Here is a 6,955-nt window from a genome sequence, read left to right as displayed (position 1 = left end):
CCTGTTCACTAACTTGTACGGGTTTTGGTATACTTACAGCTGGCTGCAATCAGGATATTACTAAAGAAGACCAAAAACAAATGCATTGCAAAATGTATGTAGGCATTTGAAGGCACTCCCATTGAGTTGCCAATGAATTAAGTCGGACTTCATGCGCAGGCATCGAAAGTGTAGAACAGAACACTCTCTACATGCTAGTAGCTTTCAAAAATTTCATCAGCCAAGTACAGCCCAGCGTTAAAACATTTTTAATTTTTTTTCCTGTCACAATGGTTGAGCTGTGTATCAACATGGTATGAAGGCTCCTCAAGATTCTGGAGAAAACCTAAGATCTTTGGTGTGCCCCAATAACAGCGCTATGTGGGTGTTTCATGAAATGTCGCCAAGGCATTCACAAAGTTCATGCGCGCTATGGGTGTCGAATGAGTGCAGCGGTGTTCAGTGCACCATAGAGCAGGTCACGGTATGATTTGAAAACAGTTAAACTAGAAAATTAGCCCAAAATGAATTTGTAACCTGATTAATAATTTCGATGAGACGAATAATAATAATTAGATTACTAATTTCTAGGAAAACTTTCTAAAACCGAACTCTTGTACTGTGATGAAGTAAAACTCTAGTTTGGGTGAGTTGGTTCATGTTAAAAGAAAAAACTGGTAATCGCGGAAGAAACGAGGGCACAGAAGGCACACAAAAGACAGGACTGACGCCAGTCCTGCCAGTCCTGTTGGGTGTCAGTCCTGTCTTTTGTGGGCCTTCTGTGTCCTCGTTTCTTGCGCGATTACCAGTTTTGTTGTACTGTGAAGAGAAGCGTGATATGTAACTTCTATATATGTGAGTTCCATTTGCTTAAATATTTGCCGCACGCGAAATTTCGAAAACTTCTATGTGATTGCGCGCTACCGTGCCTAGATTTCGGGCCTCAAACACGCTTAGAATGAAAAACCGTAAGCTCTCCCTAACACCGATCGACTAATTAGGTCGTCAATGATTGTGATGGATGCGAGGTGAGGATCATTGCATAGAGTTTCAACAAAATATGACTTTACTCCGCAACTACGATTCGCAGAGGGAGATAGGCACCTCCATAAAGGTAAGTCAGCGCTGAAAGAGGGTGGGCTAAGCCAGGATTATAATCAGTGCCGGATTTTATAGCAGGCATTCATAAGCCAACGCAGCTGCCGTGACCACTGAGACCAAAGTTTCGCCGGCCAATGTTTGGCATGTTCTCAACATCGGAAGTCTCTATCCACATCACCTGCAACTACACCAATATTTTGAAGACAGAAATTTCAAAAGCCGCTTCCGCTACTCTGTTTCGATTTTGATAACGACAGAAGCACAATACTATTCTCTGAATAGCACTGCTCAGTCAGGCGAAGCGAACATTTCCCTAAATGCTCATGTAAATATCAACAATCACCAGTACTGTGGCGCGAGGAATCCTCAATGGCTGCTGCATTCACAGCAGCGAGTGCAGTAGTCTTTCAGCGTTTGGTTTTGGAGTTGCGACTTCTATATTGCCACGCGCCTAACGCGCCGCGCGGCCTCCGCGCTGAATCGAAGACGACGACGAAGCGGCGGTGGACTCTCGCGGCGCGCTTGTTCTGTTTGGTGTCGTGGAAGCTGGCTCTATAATTAAAAGAAGGGTCCCGCTCCCAGTCTTGGGTTCTTGCCGACGCCTACCTTCGCGGCTCCTCTGGTCGTGACACTGGTGGAGGTGCGACCGATGCTCCCTACTCCTGAGGACGACTCGACGCGCCCGCCTCTTGTGACCACCCCCGTCCATCGTGCCAGCCGGAGGATCCGAGGCCTGTCCCCCGAGGCCCTCCCTGTTGTCAGCGCGCCTTCAACTACCATTCCACTCATGGCGACGCCACTGCCCGCCCTGCCTACAACCGTCCCTGCAGCCAGCCCCACCTATCTCACCCTTCAGACTCCACGCACGCCTAAGCCCTTTCACGGTGACCTGTTTGAAGATGCCGAAGACTGGTTGGCTCAGTACGAACGGGTCGCGACCTTTAACTGCTGGGACGACGCTACAAAGCTGCGTAACGTGTACTTCAGCCTTGAAGACTCCGCACGAACGTGGTTCGAAAACCATGAGACTACTTTCTGTACGTGGCCGGACTTTCGACGTCAGCTCGTGAGTACGTACGCCAACAGCGACCGCCGGGAGAGCGCAGAGCGTACACTGTCCTCTCGAATTCAGCTTCCCAATGAGGGTGTTGCCATGTACGTCGAGGATGTGACGCGTCTTTGCCATCGCGCCGATCCGGCCATGCCTGAAGAAAAAAAGCTGCGGCACCTGATGCGCGGCGTAAAAGACCAGCTCTTTTCCGGCCTCGTGCGGAACCCGCCCAACACCGTCGCGGAGTTTCTGGCCGACGCCGTGCACATGGAGAAATTGCTGCAGCAGAGATCCAATCAGTACGACCGGCAACTGCGTCAAACTTCGACTCTATCAACGTTGGACCGGTTCGACCATGAACCCAGGCCGAATCCGGACTCCCTTCGCGAACTAATCCGTTCCGTGGTCCGCGAGGAGCTGCAGCACCTTCAAGCCACCTTTGCCCCTCGCGTCAATTCCGTCACCAACGTCATCCGCGAGGAAGTCCGGCAGGCACTCAGGGCACAAGACGCTGCAGCTGTGCCGGCGCCGCAACCGACCCCATACGATCCCGCGCCGTATCCGACTCCTGTCCAGCCAGTCACGTACGCGGACGTCGTGCGCCGCGCGGCCCCACCTCCTGGGCCTTCGCCTTACACCGCACCATTGGTCGCGGTGCACTCTGCCCAGCCGACTCCTTACTGGGCGGATCGGCGCCAGGCACCGCGGAAGACTGACCTCTGGCGGACTTCGGATCAACGCCCGCTCTGCTACCACTGTGGTGAGGCCGGCCATCTCTACCGGCGGTGCCCCTATCGCGAAATGGGACTACGCGGTTTTTCCATCGACAGCTCCCGTCCACGCCCTGGCGAGCGCCCTCAAGACATCGCTGAGTATGTCACCCGCCAGCGTAGTTCACCGTCTCCTCCGCGCCGCGAGTCGCGATCGCCCTCTCCACGCCGGTCTTCGCCCTCTGGGTCCCGTTTCGCCCCAGGACAACGTGGTTCCTCGAGCCCTCGTCGGGAAAACTAGCTCCGGCGGCCTTTGGAGGCGAGGCCGCCGAACGCCGTTCCGACGCAAAGCTTCCACCGCCGCAGCAACTGAATCGCCCCGACGTCGCACGCCGCATCGCTGCACAGTTTTCCCCGACGCGCCTTTCGTATCGCCGCGATGCCGCAACCCCGATCGCCGACCCGCTTCCGCCGCCGCACCGACCCAATCGCCCCGACGCCGAACGCCGCATCGCCGAAGAGTTTCCCCCGACGCACTGCTTGAATCGCCCCGACAGCGCAATCCACGTCGCCGACCAGGTTCCGCCGCCGCACCGACTGAGTCCTCCACAACAGCCATCGACGGGCCGTGCTGAAGGCAGGGTCTCCTTGGATATCCCTGTTCTCGTCGACACAAAGGAGGTCAGTGCGTTGGTCGATACGGGCGCAGATTACTCTATCCTTAGCGGACGGCTTGCGACGGCCCTGAGAAAAGTGACGACACCCTGGGACGGCCCCGACATACGCACGGCAGGCGGACATCTTGTCGCACCACTCGGCATGTGTGCGGCCCGGGTTACGGTTCGAGGCTGCACATTCGTTGCCACTTTTCTCGTTCTCCGCGAATGTTCTCGCGATGTCATCCTTGGCATCGACTTTCTTCGCGAGCACGGTGCTATCATAGACCTGCCGAACCGCTTGGTGACGTTTTCTACCGCAATGGCCACAGAAGAACCTGCGCACCAGGGTTCTCGGTCCGCCCTGCGAGTCGCCGACGATAACGTTACGGTGCCGCCACGTGCCAGCATTCTCGCTAGAGTTACCTGCGACGAGCCACATAGGGGACTCCGGGTTGTCGAGCCTAATGTCTCCCTCGTGCTCACTAAGGGGGTTGCGGTGGCACGGGGCCTTGGATCCCTTCATGACGGTTGTACAGGTGTCCTTGTCACCAACTTCTGCAATGAGCATCGACATCTGTTCCGTGGCACAGCCATCGCTTACGTCGACCATGTTCAGGAAGTGGCCGAATGCTTTGCTTGTGCGGAGGACACACCTGGAGCTGACGCCGAAGCGGTCACCAGCGTAGACATAAATCCTGGCCTTCCACCCACTGAAAAGAGGCAACTCCAGGACCTCTTGCGGGAGTTTGGTGCGTGTTTCACGTCGTCGTCTAAAGTGCGCCAAACGTCGATAGTTAAACACCGCATTATCACGCATGAAGGAGCCCGCCCCATCCATCAGCAGCCCTATCGTGTGTCCCCTCGTGAGCGAGATGCTATTCAAACACAGGTCGAAGAGATGCTCACAGACGGCGTCATCCAACCGTCAAGCAGTCCGTGGTCGTCTCCTGTCGTCCTCGTGAAAAAGAAAGACGGGACACTACGGTTCTGCGTCGACTACAGGAAGCTGAACAGTGTGACCAAGAAAGACGTGTACCCGCTCCCGCGTATCGACGACTCCCTCGACCGACTTCGTCAAGCCAAGTACTTCTCTTCGGTCGACCTCAGAAGTGGTTATTGGCAGATAGAAGTTGATGAGAGGGACCGTGAGAAAACCGCCTTCATTACACCGGACGGGCTGTATGAATTTCGCGTCCTCCCTTTCGGGCTCTGCTGTGCTCCTGCCACGTTCCAAAGAATGATGGACACCGTTCTCACCGGTTTGAAGTGGCAGACCTGTCTTGTTTTTCTTGACGATGTCATCATTTTTTCCGCAACGTTCACGGAACATCTGCACCGCCTCAGGACTGTCCTCAAAGCCGTTCGATCCGCCAACCTCTCCCTCAAACCAGAAAAATGCCACTTTGGGTTCACCGAATTGAAGTTCCTTGGGCACGTCATTAGTGCTGACGGAATCCGCGCTGACCCAGAGAAGCTTGCTGCCGTTGCTGCCTTTCCGGTCCCCTGCCACAAAAAAGCAGTCCGACGTTTTCTGGGCCTGTGCTCCTATTATCGCCGCTTCATTAGAAACTTCGCCCAGCTCGCCAGCCCTCTGACGCTCCTAACCCGTGATGACACGTCATTTTCCTGGGGCAACGAACAACAGACTGCCTTCGACGAGTTACGACGCCTACTCCAATCACCGCCCATCCTGGCACATTTCGACGAAGATGCCGACACGGAGGTGCACACGGATGCGAGCAACGTCGGTCTTGGCGCCGTTCTAGTTCAGCGGCAAAACGGTGTCGACAAAGTAATTGCCTACGCCAGCCGCGCACTGTCGCGTGCTGAGTTGAACTACTCTACCACGGAAAAAGAATGTTTAGCGGTAGTCTGGGCCGCCGCCAAGTTCCGCCCATACCTCTATGGCAGACCGTTTTGTATCGTCACCGACCACCACTCGCTGTGCTGGCTGAAAAATTTAAAGGACTCTTGCGGCCGCCTAGCACGTTGGGCATTACGCCTGCAGGAATTCGATTTCACCGTCACCTACAAGTCAGGCCGGAAACACACCGACGCTGATACCTTGTCACGCGCTCCCGTCGAACCTCCTCCGCAAGACACCACCGACGATGATAGCTTCCTTGGAGCGGTCAGCACATCTGAGCTCGTTTCCAGACAGCGTGCCGACACTGAGCTCCGTCTGCTCATCGAACATCTCGAAGGTGGTTGCCCTGAAATACCACGATACCTAGCTCGTGGACTATCGTCGTTCTGCCTGCGGAGAGGGGTGCTTTATAAAAAGAACTCTACTTCAAGTCCGACAACTTACCTGCTCGTCATACCGTCTGATCTGCGGGATGAAGTCCTCCTTGCCTGCCATGATGAACCGACTTCCGGCCACCTTGGAGTTACCCGCACCTTATCCCGAATCCGGCAGAACTATTACTGGCCCAACCTAACTTCAAGTGTCAAGCATTATGTCCGGACATGCCGGCAATGCCAGCGGCGAAAAAAACCCGCGCTCAAGCCTCCTGGACTGCTTCAGTGCATCGAGCCGCCACAAATACCATTCGACAAAGTCGGCATGTACCTTCTGGGACCATTTCCTCTCTCGTCTACCGGCCACAAGTGGATCGTAGTCGCCACAGACTACTTGACCCGCTACGCTGAAACGAAGGCCCTTGCGCGAGGTACTGCCGCCGAAGTTGCCCACTTCTTTATGCACGACATCGTGCTTAGACAAGGCGCCCCATCGGCCATCATTACTGACCGAGGTAAGGCGTTTACAGCCCGACTACTACGTGACATCTTAGTGCTTAGCCATACTGCTCATCGACCAACAACAGCGTATCATGCCCAAACCAATGGTCTAACGGAACGGCTCAACAAAACATTGGCGGACATGATCTCGATGTACGTGGACGTTGAACACAAAACCTGGGATGAGGTCTTTCCGTACGTCACCTTCGCATATAATACCGCGACGCAGGAAACCACCCAGTTCACCCCGTTTCGTCTCGTGTATGGCAGAGAGGTCCGCATGATGCTATACGCCATGCTGCCGTACGGCGACGCAGAGCTTCCCCCTGAAGCTGGCCACTTCGTGGAGCAAGCAGAGCAGGCCCGTCAGCTGGCCCGCTTGCACATCAAGGACCAGCAATCCGCCGATGCCCGACACTATAACCTTCGGCACAGGGACGTGCACTACGAGCCCGGCGACCACGTGTGGGTGTGGACACCCGTGCGCCGCAAGGGATTGTGCGAAAAGTTTATAAATAGTATACTTTGGCCCGTACAGAGTCCTGCGCCGTTTGAACAGCGTCAACTACGAAGTTGTACCCCATGGAACTGTGATCGTCGGCCCTCAGCGTCAACGGCCTGAAATTGTGCATGTAGTGCGCTTAAAGCCGTACTTTTCGCGTGACTGAGCGCTGCGTTCACGCCGTGTTTCTTACCTTTTTCCCCTTACCCCA

This window comes from Amblyomma mixtum, chromosome 5 (assembly GCF_055824585.1).
Source record: "Amblyomma mixtum isolate Tamu chromosome 5, ASM5582458v1, whole genome shotgun sequence".
Taxonomy (NCBI): Eukaryota; Metazoa; Arthropoda; class Arachnida; order Ixodida; family Ixodidae; genus Amblyomma; species Amblyomma mixtum.
Note: the sequence above shows the minus strand (reverse complement) of the source record.